Here is a 22,864-nt window from a genome sequence, read left to right as displayed (position 1 = left end):
TTAGGCCCCTACTTAGGACTTCCACAGCAATGATGAATAGGCTGGGGGAAAGGGGGTCTCCCTAGCAGAGGCGTCTAGAAGACTTGAAGAAACTGGCCGGCTCACCATTGACAAGAATGGAAAACCAAGCATTATTCCAACACCTTTCAACCATATGAATCCAAGCAGGGCTGAAGCCAAATCTTGACAAAACTTGCTTCAAGAAGTCCCACTCCACCCCGTCGTAGGCCTTTTCCTAAAGAAGTTGCACATAACTTAAACTTTTCTGTAAGAACGATCTAGGTGAGTTGGTATGAATCTTTTCCAGAGTTACACCTCCTTCTAGTACCTGTTGGATAAAATGGTGATAAACATCAATGTGTCTAGTATGTGAGTGATAAATAAAATTTCTAGCCAAATTAATAGTGCTCTCACTATTAAAATTAACAGGCACGACCTCATACTGAATCCCCAATTGATTTATCATGCCTTTTAACTAAACACCTTCCTTAAACACTTCAGTCACTACCATATACTCAACTTCGGTCGTGGAAAGAACCACCACAGACTGAAGCTTCAACATCTAACTGATTGCTCCGCCCTAATGAGTGTGAAATATTGCATATTTCCTCCTATTTATACCTTGGTTTTATAAATATGATAGTGCTTAATCGATTTAATTATGCATGTTTTCATGTGTGAGGTGATTTCGAGAGCTTAAGGTGAAATTGATGTCAAACAAAAAATTAATACTCAAAAGATTATTAAATGAAGATTTGGAGATATGAAAGTCATTAATGAAGAATTAACATACCAAAGATCCAAGGAATCTGAGTGAGGAATGAAGAGAATCTAAGATTTTAAGTGAAGAAAATGAATCATGAAATTGCCTTGAAAAAAATACATATTCCTGAAATTGTCCTGAAAAAACATGTTTTGAAACTTTGAGTCTAAAAAATGAAAGTTCTGAAAGTCTATTTTGGAAAACTCTGCAGAGTGCGTAAATTTAAGGTGGTTTCTAGATTTTTCCAACTCGGTGCGAAAGTTAGGGTTCTACAACTATAAATAGGACTCTCTAGGATGCTCCAAAGCATCTTCTAGGATTTGGAAAGGTTTCAAGGAGCATATCTGTAACACCCCGTATCTTTGATACTCGGATGTTACCCCTGATGACCCCGATTATTGAAATAAAAGGCGATTAAGAAAGATAACTTTAACTATACACGTGTAGGTCGAGTCTCCCGTTCGACGATGAAGCCAACCACCACGGTCCAAATAAGCCAAGTCGAACCCAACACCAGCCAAAAGGTTAAAAAACTCAGCAAAACCCTTAGATTTAAAACAGGCTATGAACAAATCAACTGAGTCACTTTGACGCAATACGCCCATTAACAACCTTGGGAGTATAAATTATGACTAGCAAGGCACTTAAAACCCCTTGAATCCCGATTCAATCGTCAGACCGAAACCTCGGACCTATCGAACCTTTAGTTCACGATATATGGGCAAATGAGGCCCTGAATGGTATGATATGGCCCACCTGGGCCTCGGCCCCACCCCAAACTGGGCTAGGACCTTTATGACTGGACCCCAAGATAGTTGATCAGGGCAGATCAAGCACCAGAGTCATGGTGGGCCCCCAAATCCAGGTGCAAGTGCACCCCAACCACTAGTGCACGATGTGCACTGAACGTAGAGGATCGATCAAAGGTTTTGTTTACCGACCCTTTTTTACAAATTGAGAAGAATCCTCTCCCGCCATTTTCATCATTTAAAACAAATGGGTTCAAACCCCTAAGTGAGCCACCCTGATCGTTTTTCGAGCAATCCAAACCGTCCATTTTGTCGGTGGGGCCCACCCCAACAAAACCATATAAGGATGAGGGGCCCCAAAAACAAACGAAGGGAATCGATCCCTGACCGTCCATTCTATCATGAATAAACAGAAGGTGAACAGACCGCTGAAGTTATGGGCAGAGCCGCGTCAGTTAGATTTTCGACATGCAGATGCCAGCTCTCTCTCTCGCTTAAGCCAAAAAAATATCCAAACAAGGAGAACTTACAAGCCGCATTTATCTGTTTTGAGAAAAATAGAGGCAGCAACTGATGGCCACTGCCTAGGGATTCGCAAGACCCATCCCAGCCACTGGATCTTTAGCTCCATGCTTATAAATGGGGAGGTTCAACCCTCCCAAACTCCACACAGGAGAGAAGTAAGAAAGGAAGGAAGTAAGGAGAGAAAACAGAGAGAGAGAGAGAGAGAGAGAGAGAGAGAGAGAGAACAGTGAAGGAAGGTGAGCTTAGCTCACACTATCCCCACTCAGTCCATGAGAACGGACCAAGCCGAGTCAGTGTAAGTCTGCAGCCACACCACTCCTATGGAAAGAGAGAGAAAAGAGAGAGGAAGGTGTAGGGGCGGTGGGTGCATACAAGTCAGCTCAAGTTCGAACCCAACTATGGAAGATAGAGCCCTTCCCTCCATTTTTCTTAAAGAGATACACTAAACTCCATTACACCTAACCTTGGCTGAAAAACACCCATCAACAAGGACCATTCAGGGAGCTAAAAACAGGCTCTGTTTGAAGGCTGAATGCGGCCTACGAGCAGACCCTATTTTAAGGACAAAATAGCCTAAGTGCGGGACATGTTTGGAGCCAAGCAACGACACGAAGATGGCCCCAGCCGAGGGCTGAAACCTAGTCCAAGAACAGCTCCCAACACGAGCTCGGTCTGCTGTAGCTCGGACTGCCATAAGTCTGAAACTAAAAGAGATAATGTCCCATTTTGGGCCGTCCCTTGACTGAAAAAGATGGCTGCCACCATGCCCCATTGTGCACTGAGATGGGTTGAAAAAAACAAGGCGTGAAAGTGTGCAGTGATGGAGCCAAAATCAGGGCTGGAAGTAGCTTCAAAAACATTGCACTACAGGGGAAGAAACCTGTGCACCCTAACAGTGAAAGGAGGAGCAGACTTTGGGCCTCACTAAAGTTCAACTGGGCCTTGCAAAATGCAGGTGGGCCTCACAAAAGACTAAGGGGCTACCTTGGTTTTGGGTCTTGCACACGTGCAGTGGGCCGCACCCTGCATCAGCAAGTGGGCCTCACCTAACAAGAATTGGTGGGCCACCCCACCTTGATTACGTGGCACGTCCTGGCTGTCCATCAAAGGACGCCAGACCACTGGACATTTTTGTGAGGAAAAAAAAAATATATATTTATTTCATATATACATGCACATATAACACGTACATGTGAAAATTTAAGTAATATTATATTATAGTACCTCTGGTATATGAACAGCATGGTGTATGTGGACTGGATCCTGGCCGTCCATTCCAGGTCATCCATCCATGGGAGTCCAGTGATGGACGTTTGAAAATATATATATATATATATATATATATATATATATATATATATATATATATATAATATAATATAATATAATATAATATAATATAATATGTATAAAAGTAAAGGTACATGTATGCATATATGTACACCTGTACATGCATGCAAACTTTAATTTATATTATATAAGGTGCCTCTGGTATATGAGATCCATCAAAGCACGTGAGGTACGTGGATTACATCCTGACCGTCCACCATGGTCTCCAACACTGGGCCTTTTATAACATATGCACGTGATGTGCCCATGTGGGACCCACGCTAATATCATGCTCAAATAAATATCAGATGCATGTGATATATATAATATTTAAATATCAGAAGATGTGATATATATATATATATATATATAAATAATATTTAAATATCAGAGGCATGATATAGTATTCTAATATATATTAGATGCACAAGACATTGAATATTCAAATATTAGACGTGTGTGGTTAGCCCCATGTGGGACCCACCTGACACCATGTTGAATCCAGACCGTCCGAGGTTTGGACATAACCCACCTTAATACATTTATTTTATCCAGACCGTCCACCTGTGGACGCCCAGCTCTGGACATGATCACTCAGATCCATAGCTCAATTGGCAAACTGAGTGGAGATACTTCATTTCAACGCTGAAGGTCTTGGTATCGATCCCTAGTAGGGGGTGGCTAGCAGAGAATCGGGTGGGCTACTCCTCGGTGCTCCATGGGCCCCACCTTGACGTATGTGCTTCATCCAAACCATCCATCCATTTGGTGAACTTGTCCTAAGCCTTGAGGAGAAAGATAAAGGCGGACTCTTGTCAAATAGACCACTGCCTATTGATATCCCTTGGGACGACCTGACTGAATAAATATATGGTGGGCCTAACGCAAGCCTAAATGGCCTTATTATTGAGTTCCTTTGAACTTTTATACAAGGCCATAGAATCACCTGGCCAATACAAGCTATAATTTTTAGGAGATCCTTTGAGTGAACCCAGACCACAAGGAAACTCAGACCAAGTTCGTGAACTCTATCATTCAGGTGATGACTTTCCCCTTGGGCTTTCCATTTCTAAATTAGCTAAACCTAGTTTGTACTAGATCACCATTATTGTGATACTTACCCACTTGCTAATTAATCCTTAATCACTATTCACATGACTTGGTAATATATCCTCATCAGTTATTAATTCATGATGCTTCCTTACATGCCTTATTTGAAGTCATATATTGTCACATGTTAACATGATTTGCCTCTATATATAACCTCTTGATGCAACACATGGGGGATTCCATGATTGTATGTAAGCCACACTTGGGATGTAATTAGACAAATGTGTGAAAAATAGGGATCTTGAACTGGTGTCATTTTGATCAAGGTATCCTATTAAAACATCCCAAGGTGAAGGACTTCATGAGCTGGGGCTTACGCTGGGCTCTAAGCTCCCCGTAGTGACCATTGAGTTACTTAAATTGGCTGATTGTAACTAGTAAATAATGGATGGCTAATCATGCATTCATAACATATTGGCGATGACGGATGGCTATTCTGGATGCTGTAGCACGTGCCCTAGTATTGTTAAGGTATCGTTTCGCTAGCTCCCAGACCATCAACTATCAGCCCCTATTCTGACTGGATGATCATTCCCAGGTCGATGATTGCATGGGCAATGAGTCCAAGTCCGACTGGATGTGCATCCCCAGGTGGATGTGCATTTATGCTTCCATGCATCTAATAAGATTACATATTACCTGTTTTGGATTACTGCTTGTTTTCCTTTTAACTGTTTGTTAAGGCGACAATGTGTAATCTTGAGGGGAATTCACACTGAGCTGGCCACTCATCCATCAACTATCCAACCGTACAGAGTATGCAGGGACGGATGTAGAGGATGTCGGTGCCGACCTAGAGGGTGCGACTGTGGAGACCGAGGGAGAATGCTATGATGATGAACTGTAACAAGAAGCAGCGGCGTACTTTGAAATTAATCATTAGTCAGACATTTTAATAGTTAGAATTTTGGAAACTTTTGAAATTTTGTAACTAAGACCCCCAGCTGAGCAGGTCAAATATTTGGGCTCTCATGGATATACATGCTTCTTTTGGCTATCGCACTATGAGTTTACATTACGTTGTTTATCTAATTTATAAACTCCCAAATTTCTAAAGATGAGTCTTGTACTCAGGTTTTAGAAATCGAGGTGTTACATTATCAAAAGGGTGGAGCAGTCGCCAAAGAGTTTTTCTTCTTCCATAGTTTATTTTTCATGATTTGTTTAAGAGGTTTAGTTTCAATCCTGTCTATGGTTGGATAAACTTCTTAGCTAGGGTTAAGAGGTGAAGCTTGTAGCATATTTAGATGATTATCTTGCTTTGATTTTTGTTCTTGTTGAACCTCGTTGTTTTCTAATTTGATATTAAAGTAATATTTTTTAGTTTTCTATGATTTATTGTGACTCAAATTACAATAGATGTTGTGATTGCTTTAGATATCTTCTTTTCAAGTTTTGAGGTTGTGAGATTACTAAATCTTGTTATTCACCGTTGTCTCCTGGGCATGGTAGGGTGATAGAATCCCTTCTAATCATCACAACTCTCCTCCATTGAGAATTAGGTCAATGAAAAGTTAAGATTTGATTTAAATTGCTTTATCTTGCAATTGGATAGGATAAGACTCCAATTCCAATTGTGTTCCTTGAATCAAGTATGGTAGCATCTTGATAGCTACAAGTGGATCCTTGTCACCCTAGTTCCCACCTTTAAATTCATAAGTTTTAATCAACATTATTCATCATTACTCTTAATTATTCAGATTTTAATTTAGATCTTTTTCTAGTTCTAGTTCTAGTTATTTTCAGAATACGTACAAGTTTAGTCCTTGTGGATTCGACCTCGGTCTTACCGAGTTATTACTACATCGCAACCCTACATTTGGGGTTGTGAACAAGTTTTTGACGTCATTGCTAGGGATTATGGCTATATTTTCTTGAGGTTTATTGGTATTAGAATTAAGTTAAGATTTTGGTTAACCTTTTTTTTTATAGGTTAGGATTTTTTTTTTCTGAAATTGTTTTTAGAAACTAACATTGTTCTCTGTTTTGTAGGATCTTAACATAGCAACTCCAATCCGGTAACCTCTTTCCAATTCTCTCTCTCTCTCTCTCTCTCTCTCTCTCTCTCTCTTTTCTAGATTTTTTATTTGCTTTAGTTTTCTTTCTTCTAAGATTTACTTGTTTGGTGCTTGAGGGTTGTGCATGTTTCATGCCCAATTAGGTTCGTGATAACACTCTCCGTCTCTTGAGTGAAGGAGAATTAGTCAAAGGGTTGCCTATCCATCAAAAGATTAGACACCACTTGAGATCCTCTCAGTTAATTGAAGTAATAGCTGCAAATCAACCTCAACCTCTAGTTAAGGAGGTTCAAGATGAGAATGAGGTGCATAATGCTCCCCCGCCTCGTATTTTATGAGATTATTTACCACCGACAGGGTTAAGTACACATTTTTGCATGATATTTCCATTGAATGCAGGAACTGTGGATGTTAAACCGGGGGTTATATATTCAACTCCTTCCTAAGTTTCATGGACTTGAATCTGAAAGTCCTTGCTTACATATGAAAGAGTTTGATGAGATCATATCTACACTAAACTTCCCAAACGTGTCTGAGGACACAGTAAGACTAAAATTGTTCCGTTTCTCTTTGAAAGAAATGGCTAAGTCATGGTTACATTCCTTAAGACCACGGTCCATTGGCACATAGGATGAGATGACAAGGGAGTTCCTTAAAAAGTTCTTCCCATATCATAAAACTAATACCTTTAGAAAAGCAATCATGAATTTTGCGCAAAAAGAAGGTAAGACCTTCTTCCAATGTTGGGAGCGATTTAAGGATCTCATAAATTCATGTCCACAACATGGTTACGAGACATAGCGTATAACAAGCTTCTTTTATGAAGGATTAACCTCATCCATGCGCCAATTTGTGGAGATGATATGTAATGGGAAATTCATGAACAAGGAAGCCGATGATGTGTGAGATTATTTTGATAAACTTGCTGAAAACACGTAATCAAGGGATACCTAAAGAACAACCACTTCTAAGCCAACTCGATCAAAGGAAAGGGGAAGAATTTATGTCTTAAAAGAGAAAGATGATGTAAATGCAAGATTGGTCAAACTCACAAGAAAAGTCAAGGCCAGGGAACTTAAGAAGGTAGACCTGTTTACACCCCAAGTATAGGGTTGTGATGTAGTAATAAACTCGACAAGACCGAGGTTGAATCCACAGGGAAACCTGTACGTAATCTGAAAATAACCAGAACTAGAACTAGAATGAGATGAAATCTAAACCAAGTGAATATGAGGGAATAATGGTGAAAATATTAATATAGAAATTATAAAAATCAAAGGTAGGAAGCTAGGGTGCCAAGGATCCACTTGTAGAGATCAGGGAGATCTACACTTGATTCAAGAACTCAATTGGACTTCGAGTCCCATCTTCATTCAGTTGGAAGATATAACCATGAAAATCAAATCTAAACTTCTTTTGATCTAGTTTTGATCGAGTCCCATCTTCTCTTTCTTTTATAGTAGGAGAGGGCGGTGGAGAGCTGTCGGTGGAGAATCGACCTTGCTGGAGTCGGTGGAGTGCGTGAACGCACCCCTTTCGCAGGTCGTGCGCAGCTACCCGTGTGAGTCTAGAGTTTCTACCTTTGCTAGTGTTCGTGGCATCCTCAAACGTTGTAAAGAAAAAGGTCCCTATGGATGGTTTTGACCCCTATACAAGATAGACAGTCCGGATCAAGTCCCTGATGAATGATAGTGGCCCACCTGGATCGACCGCAGCTCTGTTTGTAAAACAGAACCTGCACTGTCTTGCACTGTGAAAGTCGGTGGGGCCCATGATCGATTTTGACGAGTAGATCCATTCAGTCCATTCACTTCATGTCGAAAAACTATTCAGATATGGATGGTTTTGGATTGGGTTGAGTGTGGCCCATTGAATTTTAAACCTGCTGTCCGTCTTGTGTTTGGGCAGTTAAAAACTGATCCACGCTATCTTATGAATTTTGTCACTTAGGATTCAATCATATGGCCTTTGGAAACCTAATGGATGGTCTGAATCCTCAAATTACATAATGAGTGGGGCCCACTGAGCAAACCCGACGTCGAACAGCGTTAATGCTGTTGTGTTTTGGAAATTCATGGAATTTTGTCGGTCAACGCCCGTTGACCTACTTTGAGTGCATGGGTGCACGGCTAGTGCACCTGCACACTGTGTGTATGCAGTGCACATGGGGTTCTCCATATAATTTAAGGTGTTGAGACCGAAGATGAGGCATATCCAGAGATCAGGTGGGCCCCAAATCAGGATTTTAGGGGCTAATCTATCCGTTGGGCCACTTCCTCAAAGATTCAATGGTTGAAATTTGACGTGTACAGTTAATTAATGGTCCTCAGGCCATAAATGAAGTTTTGAGCCGAACGGATGGTGGGAACCCTGTGATCTCACATTTTGGATGATTTTTGAGCTCGTTTAATGTGAGTGGCATGATTTTCTCAGATTTCTGGTGTGTAAATTCTTCGATCTCGGTCCTCTGGGGTCCGTTCCTTTCCTTGGTGGCTTAAGAACATCAAATCCACATTTTTAGTAACATTTTTCAATCCAGGTTCCTAAATACACCCTACATCACAAACACGATTAAAATAGGGTGTTAACCGGTATCATGCTCGCAAAATTTCTCAGACTGGTTCCTTTCATGCGAAGTGATTACCAAGTTAATCCTTCAATATTGAACTAAAACCTTAATGTGTAAGCGAGATGTGACATGTGAAATCATGACTCAATCAATGTTTACAACTTCTAATCATGGATTAACAATTCTAATGTAACTGTGGAATCTATCAGACAGCTAAATCCATGAGAAGTAAAACCCCAACATCCGTCTCTTATAATTTTAAATCAACAATGGCCGTCAAAATCACTTCAAATTCACAAGAATTTCTAAAAATTTTTTAAATATTTTCACAAATTTTGCTCAAGACCAAGAAAACACTGGTTAAGTAACCTAATCTCCCACCCCCAACCTAAAATCTACATTGTCCACAATGTCATGCAATGCACATGGGACAATGACAGTAAAAGAGGAGTGATGGAAAGATAGTACCTGGACGAACGAATCAAGAGGCTTTTCCAAAGATATCAGTGAGAGAGCGGGTCAACACAAAAGTGAAAACAACAAAAACAACCTATCCTAAAACAACGTAAAAATCAAACTAACCTAATAGCATAAAACCGTCTATCCTAGAACAACATAAAGTAAATTACCTTAGTCCTATGAAAGTAGGGGAAGAGCTACTCAGTCATGCCACAAGGTTCCTCTTCCGGCCAATATCTTAACAGGATTATCCAAAAGCCCTTTTTGCAATAGGCTTGGATACTTTGGAGCATGAATGTCTAGAGAAATTTATGGACCTCATCAAAAATTTATCGTTGATTTGCCTGAGGTATCCAAAGTATATATATGATTCACTTGTGTTAGAAAAAGTTTCAAAGTTAGTATCCCAAGGTGAATCAGAGACTACAAGTAAATAAAACTCAGAAAACTTCTTAGAAAGTGATGTAGTCTCGACACATTCCGAAGTTCAAGACTTCGGTTCAATTTTCAGCTCCTCCTCCCTTAATGGTAAACAATCAGGATCTAGGGAAGAATGGGCTTTAGAGTAAGGGTTCTCTCAGTCCGTGATAACTACCGAGGTACTGTCTTGTAAGGCATCTACTTTGTCTATTATCATGGGATCGTTTGACTCTGCAAAGTGTGCCAAGTAATCATCCAAAGAGGTGAAAAATTTAGCTAAGAGTGATTTATTTTCCACAATGAAGTTTGGGATGATCTGCCCAAGGATTTCAATCAAGCATGTCAGATGAGTGGAATAGATCCTTATGACCGATCACTTCGTATACTTCTTGATCACTAACCTAGACCATACTTGAGATTGATTTCAGGGGAATTTAGGCTGAATATTCATGATCATCATCCCAATACACATCATCGTCTAATTCTGTGCAGTGCACACTTGGGACGGGATCACTTTCCTCACATTCTATTCATAAATTCCGTTGAGGTTCGAATAAACTAACCTCTACTTCATCATTGAAATCCTGTGTCATGGGAGTGCAGTGTGTCACTATCATTATATTTGAAAGACAACACCCACGTCTCTTGACCATTTCTTTGGACCATCATCGAGATCGACTCATTGAGAAATTGAACCATATGATCATTAATGGACTTTAACTCTTTATTCGTAATTTTAGTTTCTTCCACAAGCGAGTTAGCACTACACTAAAATTGTCATTTAGGAATGGTTTTAAATCGTTCCTAAATGAGGCATCGCAAAAACAAAAGGAATGGTTTAGAACCGTTTTGGGTACCATTTCAAGTTTTAGAGACAAAATTTTAGGAACGGTTTTAAACCGTTCTAGTACCAATGGTCCTATTTTAGGAACGAAATTATTTAACACACATCATGATATTCTCCACCGGGTATAGGGTTGCAATAATCTCTTTGGCCAATTGCTACAGGCAATCAACTACAATCCAACAATTCAACATTTCCACATTAAATGAAAAAGTAAAAACATTACATGAATCAGCTACAATCCAACAATTCCTGTTTTGAGTCTTAGGAACCCACTACAGCTACAATCCTTGTTCTTTTGCAAACCCAAGCTACATGCAAACCCAAGAATGTGAATCAACTTGCTTGAGTAATTGTTCTTGTAATGCTTATGCTTATGATAGTGGTTGCTTGATTTGGAATGTGAATCTTTTGAATCTGAGACAGCTCATTGTTGGTGGTAGTAATGGTGGGACTCTCTATATCCATCTTGCGGCTTCTGAGTTTCCGAGTTCTAGCAGTAAGAAGGGAGTGATTACTAGGACTATTGTCGGTGTCGTTGCTGGCGTAGCAGTCATACTCCTTTGATCGGTAATCCAAGCTAGGATCTTCTAATGTGGAAGATTTTTGGCGAACCCAAATGCTTGAATCCATCATATGACAATCATATCAACAACTTTGATCATCAAACCATGGGTGCCACCTACAATGAATGGCAATATCAGGATAGTATTCATGTGTTATTCTTCTTTAAGTAGTGAAAATCAGTTGGTACTTTTCAACTACTAATATGCTCAAGTAAAAAATTCTGCCTTTCCGATTATAACACTCAAGCTGTAGTTTTTCAATATTTGTAGTTCCTCTGGGAAGTAGACTACTTGGGAGCTTGTTTTAGACTATAGAGGTTGTTCTATACGAAAGCTCAAGATTTTGAATTCTAGTCTTACTTTTTTGGAAGCTCCCAAATTCATGTATAGTATGCGTATTATGTGTGACCATATTTTTGTTGTATGCCAAATTGCTAACTATGGTTAGGTCTAGTAGTGCACTTCACTAGACCATTGGGCTTCTAAGGCTCGTGCACCATGTTTTCACTATGCCGTCAACTTAAGAATATGAGAATACCTGCTAATTACAATTATGAAAGGAAGAAATAGACAAATAGCTACAAGGATCTGATTTGGGAGCATTATTAAGTAGTGATAAATGAATGTAGTTTTCATGAGGACTTACTTCATGAGATTCAGGAATTTGCTGTAATGATGAGTCATTTATAATGTAAATGATTGGTATAACGTAAGCAAAAGAACCACTCACTACCGTTGGCAATCGTGTTCCAACCAATACTTATAGAAGTGTATTTACATCATATACAAATAGCAGAGTTTGTATGACATGTATCTTGTCACCCTGTGATTCATCACAAAAAATTAAAAAATATCTAAACAAGTCAAGAATAAAAAGAGTTGGAAAGAACAAAATTAGTGAGGATATATGCTATCTAAACTAAGATCTGAACTTGCATTGGTTCCTCCCATTGCTGGAACAAGCATTGATGGAATCATTACGCTAGTTCCCAGCATCAAGATCTCATTTTGAAATGCCAATAAGATAGTTTCAGCTGAAGGAGAACGATCAAGCATAAATAAATATAATGATAATAACAATTAGCTTATCAAGCATGCTCTCAAGACTCAATAGTCCCATAAGAGATATATACGCTTTGGCCATTACAATATATGCATGTAATTAGATACGTCTATGCATTTTCACATTATGTACATAACAAACCTTAAGAGATTAAAAAAAAATTGTATATTCTTTTGAGAGCTTACTCTAGATGTCAAGTGACATTAGGGTAGATGCCACTTTAGATAAAATGACATCATTCTTAAGGTAATGGTTATCAAAGAGGTCTTTTTCTTGCCTATGAAGAAATTAACCAACTTTTACTTTTTCACATCAAGGTTGATGTATGGCCCTCTTTCCTTCTACAATGTAAATTTATTAGTAACAAAAGAAAAAGTGAGAGTACATGAAGTTAATGGATAAGAAAGGCTAATGTATAAACAAGATCGACTGACCATTATTTGCCACCTCCACCAAATCCTGGATTTTAGGCAGCTTCTTTCCCATGAGAAAGTCTTAGGCAGCCTCTTTCCCAACAGTTCCATCCATATTTCCAGGAAATGCCTCGATTATCAAAGCTGATTCCGATTGTCAAGGCCAATTATCAAGGCTGATTCTGATTGTTGAGTCCGATTCCGATTGTCGAGGCTAATTCTGATTATCGAGGCTGATTTCGATTATCAAGGCCAATTGTTGAGGCTGATTCTGATTGCCGAGACGAATTGTCGAGGCCGATTGTATAGGTCGATTATTAATGTCGATTATCGGTGCCGATTGTCGATACCAATTATGTCTATGTGAAGCATAACATTATGTACATGCCCATACGCATCATTTGCATGTTTATTATGAGATGTGGTTAACCATTGCATATGTCATTGGGCAGGTTGTTATGAGACTCCCTGATAGGCGGAGATTGTCTCACATGAGCGCACGGTATGCACAGGATTGATGCATGACTGGATTGTATAACTCATGCATCTTGTATTGTGTGTTGTGATTACTGTACGCCCTAATGACATCAGGGTTGTAGCCTCCACAAGCATGTCGTGGATGGCTAGATGGGACACCGAAAATGTCTGGTTCGAGCATCTGGGCACTTTGGATGTCCGTGAGTGAAAGTCCCTAAACCTCCATGGCCAGGAGACGCCCCAACGTTTAGACCGAGTGGATACATGAGCGCCAGAGTGCCAAATACCAGTAGGTCGCATCTCCCACTGTGTCATGGTCGGTTGGGAAGGGGTGTGGCCTTATCCGTCCGATTCATAGTGGGCAAAACTAGGCTAAGTTTGACTAGCTCATAAATGGGTCCGCTATCGACGTCTCGGGTAGGTATTGGCTGACTACTAGCCAAGTGGATAGTGAGGTCTCTTTCACTCACCTGGTTGCGCGTGATGGGGCGGCAATCTAATTTGGGTTGTAGTAGACCTCGGTGATGGTACTAAAGAGGTACGGTGTTGATATGTGGACTTATTGAGCAAGAGTTGTATACTCAGCATCTTACTCATTCATTCATTCACTATCCACTCGAGCTGGTGGTGCGTAATTATTTGTTACGTGTACCTTTACAATGGCCAGGATTTTGGTTGTAGCGCACAACTAACCTAAGATCCGGAGTTTACCACATTGAGTTTGACTATCTAAATTAGTTATGAGACTAGTTTGGATAGAAGTCCCTTGTGATGGACCCCATAGCCTGTAATATTACGTACTATCATCCTAACTTCACACTCCTGTATGGTCATTCGCATCGCATATTGCATTGTATCCTCGGCATCTGATATTTGGCTCTCTATGTCTCCGCATTACATAGCTGATTTACATTCTTCCCTCGGTATATGATGTTGGCCTATTATGTTTTTACATCGCATAGCCTGGATAAGGCTGATGATATTTATGGACTTAGCAGCATGTTTCTACACTACTTTGATATTATATGATTTATGGATTGCCAGTATTTTCACTTACTCTGATATTTATATGCTTGGCACGTGCATCACACACCCTTTCACCACCCTTTAAACTTTCTATAAGCTTATGTATGATAGATGTGTGCAGGTAGCGTTATGTCGTAGCAACGTTGAGCTGGAGCGTGCAGCCATCTTCTAGAGCTTTGATTACTGATATATGTATTTTCCTTTCAGTACTGTATTCAAATGTTTATATTAGTGGATATATGATGATGATGTTGCTTTTGTGATTTGGGTAAACTTGTGGTTATGCTTCTTATGAGATAAATGTACGTTGGAAAAATCCTCCTTGTAGGATCCCAGGATTGGAATCTGGTGTATGCGCGGTGGGAGCCGAGAATGGGGAACTACGGAGGCTGTTGGCACTGGATTCGGCGATAGAGAATTTTGTGAGCTCGGTTTCCGAGTTTGGGGTGTGACATATTGTAAACCACGATCCATGCACATGACAACTATGACCCATGCAAACCACAACCCAAATGGGCTCACATTATTGTATGTGTATAATCTATGCCACCCATCCTTTTTGCCATATCATTTGAGGGGTAGGGCACAAATATTAGCATGATCCAGCGCTCGTTTGGGTCACAAAATAGAAAATATTGGTAATTGTTGAAACTTTCCAAGCTCAGTATGATGTTTGTTAGAAGTGGACACTGCCCATGTTAAGTTAGCCGAAAAGGTGGATGGATCATATCATCCCACTGTGGGTCATAAGCTATGGTACCAATAGTTTAGTAGAAGAGGAAGTGAACACGTTACAAACCACAATCCATGCAACATGTCAACCACGATCCATACAAACCACGACCCAAATGGGCCCACATTGATATGTATGTGTGTATGTGTAATCTATGCCGCCCATCCTTTTTGCCGTGTCATTTTAGGGGTTGGGCATAAATATCATCCTGATCCAGCGCTCATGTGGGCCATAAAATAGAAAATATTGGTGATTGTTGCAACTTTTTAGGCTCACTGTGATGTTTGTTAGAAGTAGACACTTCCCAAGTCGGGACTTTTTAGGCCCACGACAAGCTGGCCGACAAGGTGGATGGATCAGATCACTCCATTGTGGCCCATAAGCTATGGTACCAATGGTTTAGTAGAAGAGGAAGTGAACATGTTACAAACCACGATCCATGCAATGTGACAATTACGACCCATGCAAACCACGACCCAAATGGGCCCACATTAATGTATGTGTATAATCCATACTACCCATCCTTTTTGCCGTGTCATTTTTGGGCTAGGGCCCAAATATCAGCCTGATCCGGTGCTCGTGTGGGCCACAAAATTGAAAATAATGGTGATTGTTGAAACTTTCCAAGCTCACCGTGATGCTTGATAGAGTGGACATTGCCCATTTCAGGACTTTTTGGGCCCACGTCGAGCTGTCCAACAAGGTTTATGGATCAAATCACCCATTTTGGGTTCATTTGGGTCGTGGTTTGAATGGGTCATAGTTGTCATGTTGCATGGATCGTGGTTGTCATGTTGCATGGATCATGGTTTGTGTTCACTTCCTCTTCTACCAAACCATTGGTACTATAACTTATAGCCCATGATGGGGTGATCTGATCCATCCAACTTGTCGGCTAGCTTGTTGTGGGCCAAAAAGTCCTAACTTAGGTAGTGTCCACTTCTAACAAACATTAAGGTAGGCCAGAAAAGTTTCAACGGTTACCAATATTTTCTATTTTGTGCCCACATGAGCGATGGATCAGGCTGATATTTGTGCTCTACCATTAAAATGACACGGCAAAAGGGATGGGCGGCATAGATTATACACATACATCAAGGTGGGCCCATTTGGATTGTCGTTTGCATGGGTCGTAGTTGTCATGTTGCATGGATCATGGTTGTCATGTTGCATGGATCGTTGTTGTAAGACTCATATCCTAGTCCGTACTGTTTCGTCGACTCTTGCAATCCTTCCCATCGAATTCCGACAATCCGTGACCTGTAATCGATGTTTGCGCATGACCCTAAGTCGTATCCTATAGATTTGAGTCGGCTTAATCCGAGACTTATACCATTGCGACCGCACCGTCGCTGTGGTTCCAACGCCACGACTCGCATCCAATTTGATACCCAGGTCAGAAGATGTGAGCCAACGTTAATTTCAAGAAAAGACCACGCGTTTACAATTCCAAAAGAATCTCTACAACATGTCCCATCAATCAATCAATTAATCAATCACCTCATGTCAAGTACATACAACCCATACTTTCTTTCTCCCCAAGTCAAGCAACCACCAAGTTAACTCTCTCTCACCATCTCTCTTACACACCCATACATGTCAAGTACAATATCACCTCACACCCATCACTCACATTCATCACCTCTCTTACAACCACCTCTCTCTCTCCCTTTCTCTTCACATTTTCCAAGCCATTCCAAGCAACCAAAAACCACACGTCCAAGCATTTCATGTGAGATAGAAAAGTGAGTTTGTGTATGGCCCACTTCCCATCTCAAATCCATCATCCTAGCCATTCAAACCTTATCTTCCACCATCAAAGTGAGACACAAGGAGATTGGCTTTCCAACGGACCAAGATGACCGAAGTGGGTGCTTATTAAGCTAGATCTTTCCATGTTTTGATGATGGGCTAAGTGAGGCCTACCGATTGATGGTATGGATCTTACTTGGGACCCTAGATGTGGCCGATGGCCCACCTTAATTTTTATTATTATTCCATGATGGGGCCATTCTCCATGGACCCCATCATGATGTTTACTTTCTATTCTTAAAAAAAAGGTCATTTAGACCTTAAATCTTGGTGGAGAAGGGATCTCTACCGTTGATCTTTGTTTTGGTGGGCCCACATGCAATGGGACCCACTTAATGTATGATTGGATGCTTGAAACGGAGGGCCTATAGTGCCGGGGTCCCTCCATCATGCGTGTCCTTCTTTCTCTCTTTCTCTCCCCCTCTTTTATTTATTTATTTATTTTTGTGTGTGATGATATGGCCATATGGCCCACTTGGATGGACCCCACCATGAAGCATGTATTGGATTCAAGTCATTTGTAGGTAAGGCCCACTTTATATGTGTTGTTCCACACCACCTAGCCATGTGGTGGCCCACCTGAGTAGGGCCCACCTTAAACATTCTTGTGCGCCAGAACGTCCAGCGTCCCCTGGACACTGGACGTGAAAACAAATATAAGCGTGATTTCAAGCTTATTGGGTGAGCCACTTGCGTAGGCCCCACCTTGGTGTATGTATTCAATCCACGTTGTCCATTCCATTCCTCGGTCCATTTTAGGTGTTGAGCCGAAAAATGAAGTCCATCCGATCTTCTGGCGGGCCATAGCATATAAAATAGTGGTTCCTACCGTTGAAAACCACCCTGCCATTTCTATACCCCGAAAAATATCAGATATTGGGCTTGTTTGGCTTGTCTTGAACTATGGGAACCAGTGGGAGGGGTGGATTTGCCTGATGCAGGCCCCACACGTGAAAAACTATGATATTTCAAGATTAAAAAAAATGTATATAGGCAGCAAACGCTGTTACTGCCAGAGGCGCAAGCAGCTCCTGAGCGTGTAGGCGGGCGGACAGGGACCCACGGTCCTAGCCGTGGGCCCCACCATAAAGTATGTTTAGTATCCACCTTGTTCAGTTGGTGGCCCCTCCCTGAAGTGGCCCCCCTCCAAAGGTCAGACCCATCTTACGCTCAGGTGGCCCACATCACAGGAAACAGTGGAGATTTAACATCTGCCATTAGAACCCTTTTGGGTCAGCACAGAAGTTTTGAATCAATATGAAATTTGTTTTTTCCATTCATCCAGGTACATGCGACCTCATCAATGGGTTGGATTGTAAATAAAGATTATGGTGGGCCCCACGTGGGACCCACAGTGATATATGTGTTTTCTTCCCACCGTCCACCTATGATGTATGTGTTCATGCACACCACCCACAGTGGACGGTGGAACCCACTTGGTTCTCACCACTGTCCACTGTTGGGACAGTGGGACCCACCATGATGCATATGTTGCATCCAAACCGTCTATCCATTTTGAAAGATCATTTTCTTTTGGCATGAGCTTAAGAATAAGACAGATCTAGAGTCATGTGGACCACACTATAGAAACAGTGTTGGATTGAATGTCCACCATTAAAACCTTTGGATTGCAAGGTTAGACAAGTATGATATTTGCTTCCCCTCTAAATCTAGGTCCTTGTGACCTTATGAATAGATTGGACAGGAAATAAATGCTATGGCGGGCCTTGGGAATTTTAATGGTGGAAGTCATCATCACCATTTATATTTTGGATATGGCCCATTTGATACACATAAGGCCCATGTGATTAGGCCGATTTTAATGCATTCTAAGGCCCATGAGTTATGGCCCATTGCAATGTACATAAGGCCCATTAGTGTGGCCCATTGATGTGGCCCACTTGATGAATATAAGGCCCATGTGATATGGCCCATTTGATGTATTTAAGGCCCAATGGGATGTACCTAAGGTCCATTGCAATATGTCATCCCAACATGGTTTAGGTAATGATGTTTATGGCAGGCAATGCCTTGGGAACAATGCTAATTTGACGTCCACATTGTAAGAATAATGTTGGTTAAATATCCACATTATGACTCTCCCTAGGGCCCATTGATAGGCCTATACTTGTTGTGTATGGGCCATCTAGGCCCACCTTCGTTGTGAGGATAGTTCATTACCTTATAACATGCTTAGTGTAACTCCACGACTCATGCTCATATGCATCATTTGTATGCTTGATATGAGGAATGTTTGATCATAGCATAAGCCAGTTAGGCTGAGATATTTACGGGACTCCTTATGAGACGAAGTGCCCCACATGATCCCGCGGTACGCACTGGATTGCTGCATGATTTGACGGTGTGATTCATGCATCTCGCATTTGTGTTTCATGATCATTGTACGCCCTAGCGACATCAAGGCCGTGGCTCCACAGGCACATCGTGGATGGCTGTATCGAATACTAAAAATACTTGGTTCTAGCACTGTGGGCACTTAGGATGTCCTTGGGTGAAAGTCCCAGAACCTTTTTGGTACCAGGAGTTGCTCCAACGTCTAGACCGAGTGGATACACGAGCGCCAGAGTGTCGAATACCAGTAGATCGCGTCTCCCACTGTGTCATGGTTGGTTGGAAGGGAGTGGGGCCTTATCCGCCCGAGTGAGGGGACTGTAAGTTAGGCTGAGTTTGACCAGCTCATAAATGAGTTCGCTATCAATGAGCTGGGTAGGTATTGACAAACTACTGGTCAGACAGATCGTGAGGTCTATTCCACTTGATTGGCTATGCAGCTAGGGAGGAGGCAGTAGTGTGAAGTGTATTAGACCCCGGTGATATCCAGAGAGGAACCATATTGATATATGTACTTGATGAGTACTAATATGCTTACTTTGCATCTTGCATAGGACATTTGGCTACTTGCATGGTCTTGGTATGACTGATAGCATTCATGTCTTGCATCACATAGCTTTGGTACAGCTGATATCATTGTGGACTTACCTGCATATTTTCGCATTACTCTAATATTGTACACTTGGTGCTTGCCTTGCCCACACACTTACACCACCCTCTAAGCTTTTGTAAGCTTATGTACGACCATTGTGTGCAGATGGCATTAGATCGCAACAGCGCTGAGGCAGGAGCGCACATCAGTTCATTTTGGAGTTTTTGATTACCTTGTATTTCCCTTTCCGCATTTGTACTCAAAGTTTTTGATATAGTGGATATGTGGTGATGTTGTTTTATGACTTGATTATGCTTGTGGTTATGCTCTATTACAAAAAAAATCATACTGAAAATTCTCCTTGTAGGATCCCAAGATCAAAATCTAGCATGTGAGTGCCGGAATCTGAGAATGGGGCACTATGGAGGCTGTCGGTGCCGGATTCGGCAATCTGGAATTTTGTGAGCCCATTTTTCGAGTTTGGGGTATGGCAGAAGTTGGTATTAGAGCATAACTTGGGAATACCTGAGGATCACATCACATATCTACTATGAATTTAGAATGAATAGGTTCCGAGTCTTAATGACTTAGCGATTTTTCGGCATAGATCCTTAACGTGTATGCCCTCAAGAATTCTCAAGGCTGATAGGCCCTTGTTCCTTCCTGTAGGACGTGATGCCTAGAAGAGTTACCCGAGCGAATCCCGTTCAACCACCTGCTACTCCCGCTCTACCACTTGCGACCCCCGCTCCACCACCAGATATTCTTACTTTCCAGCCTGAGGATGCCACTCCTTTACCTGAGACCGGTGTGGATCCAACCGTACCTATGAGTACTACTCAGCTGTAGCAAATGCTACAAGCGATGACTGTTATTCTTCAGGGACAGAGCAGGCGTCCCACTATGACACCGGCCGAGGCTGAGCAGGAGTGTGCAAGCGCCCTTCTCAAGGACTTCCAACAGCATGATCCTCCGTGTTTCTGGGGTGAGCCAGACCCTACTGCAGCAGAGATATGGTGCTCCGAGGTGGAGAAGATATTTAATACCATGATATGTACGACCCATCAGCGGGTTCCATTAGCTATATTCCTTCTCCAGGGTGAGGCTCAGCATTGGTGGGCATCAGTCGCCCGAACAGTAGTAGACGATTTCATATGGACCTGGGAAGACTTTATAGACCGGTTTGACCGGAAGTTCTTTCCCGAGCATGTGCGACAGCAGCGCGCATTGGAGTTTGAGACTCTAGTCCAGGGAGACATGACTGTGTCCCAGTATGAGCCACGTTTCATCGCATTATCGAGATTCGTGACATATCTTGTTGATGATGTGGGGTGGAAGGCCCACCGTTTTGTGAACGGCTTACGTCCTGCCCTCAGAAGCCGTGCGATCGGACACATGCTTCCAAAATTTGAGCAGATCATGGAGAGGGCCCAGATCTATGAGTCAGATTGGGCTGGTTTGCAGAGATCCCGTGACCAGAGGGGAGATCAGAAGAGGAAGGCGCCCTCTGGTAGTTCCCACCAGCAGCGTCATTCACAGCGATGGCGCAAGACCCGTCCAGCACTTCGATCACCAGTGACACCCCCAGCACCACCTTCGGGACCGTTCATAGGTACCTGTTTTGAATGCGGTAGGACAGGACATCGCCTGCACGAGTGTCACCATCTGCAGCAGTAGCCGAGGGCAACATATCCACCTCCATGATAGCCACCACAGCAGCAGCAACGACCACAGCACCAGCCTCTAGGGCCTCCCCCACAGTAGTAGAGGCTGTAGATCAGGCCGCCATAGTGGCAGTGGTATCAGAAGAGACCTCAGAGGGGACCTGCACCCCCTCAGCAGGCCCAAGGCAGATTTTATGCCATCCAGCAGGACCCTCAGTCATCAAGAGGGGTCGTCGAGGGTACTCTCCTTGTTTCTGCATGCATTGCACTTGTATTATTTGATTCTGGTGCATCGCATTCCTTTGTGGCCTATGATTTCAGCCGATCGACTGGTTTGCTGATGGAGTTTGCCTGTGAGGGTTTATCAGTATCGACGCCGTTGGAGAAGACTGCAGTATTAGACTAATTTTGCTCATCTTGCCCTGTTCTGATTGGGGATATCTTTTTGCCTGTCGACCTGTTCGTATTACCGATGTTCGAGTTTGATGTTATCTTGGGCATAGATTGGCTCGCCGAGTACCATGCCATATTGGACTGCTTCGCAATGACAGTCACGTTCTGTATACCCGGCGTGCCAGAGTTCCAATTTGTTGTTGAGCGCAGAGAAGAGCAGCTTTTCTGCTTATTGTCGTGTGCCGTTGAGGAGTTAATTGCTTTGAGTATCAACCAGCTATTGGTCATTTGTGGTTTTTCCGATGTGTTCCAGGAGATTTCGGGGTTACTACCTCATCGGCACACTGAGTTCCAGATTGATCTCGTGCCTGGTACCGCACCTATTTCGAAGGCCCTGTATCGTATGACACAATTGGAGTTACAGGAACTGAGAAGCAGTTGGACGAGTTGCGTAAGTTAGGCTTTATCTGTCTGAGCAGTTCATCGTGGGGAGCGCAGGTACTCTTTGTGAAATAGAAGGATGGCTCATTGAGGCTTTGCATAGATTACCATGAGCTCAATAAGGTTACGATCAAGAATAAGTACCCGCTACCGAGGATCGATGATTTGTTTGATCAGCTACAGGAGGCGCAGTTCTTTTCGAAGATAGACTTGTGGTCCGGATCATCAAGTTCAGGTTCGAGATAAGGATATCCCAAAGACAGCTTTCAGGACGTGTCACGCCCCAAACCCGGAAATCGGATTCATAGAAATCCCGATTGCCGAATCTGGTGCCGACAGCCTCCGTAGTACCCCATTCTCGGATCCTAGCGTTCACACGCCAGATTCCGATCCTGGGATCCTACAAGGAGGATTTTTTTTTTTGCCAATGTACATTTATCTCGTAATAAGCATAACCACAAGTATACCCAAATCATAAAGGCAACATCATCATCACATATCCACTAATATAATCATTTGAATACAATGCTGAAAGGGAAATACATA

General features: G+C 42.1%; 1 long non-coding RNA gene and 1 other non-coding gene across 2 annotated transcripts; both read right to left on the bottom strand.

Annotated features, from left to right (window-relative positions):
- Window positions 1–7,178: 7,178 nt before the first annotated feature.
- Window positions 7,179–7,284, bottom strand: LOC131219647 (small nucleolar RNA R71). The gene has a single exon (XR_009158294.1). It is a non-coding gene; the product is annotated as a small nucleolar RNA R71 (small nucleolar RNA).
- A 4,798-nt stretch (window positions 7,285–12,082) lies between these two features.
- On the bottom strand, window positions 12,083–12,954 carry LOC131218406 (uncharacterized). Its single transcript, XR_009157711.1, has 2 exons — window positions 12,850–12,954; window positions 12,083–12,386 (listed from the first exon to the last, which is right to left on the bottom strand). It is a non-coding gene; the product is annotated as an uncharacterized LOC131218406 (long non-coding RNA).
- Between the last annotated feature and the right edge of the window lie 9,910 nt (window positions 12,955–22,864).

The sequence above is a fragment of the Magnolia sinica genome, chromosome 11 (assembly GCF_029962835.1).
Source record: "Magnolia sinica isolate HGM2019 chromosome 11, MsV1, whole genome shotgun sequence".
Lineage (NCBI taxonomy): Eukaryota > Viridiplantae > Streptophyta > Magnoliopsida > Magnoliales > Magnoliaceae > Magnolia > Magnolia sinica.
Note: the sequence above shows the minus strand (reverse complement) of the source record. Positions and strands in the feature narration are given on the sequence as shown.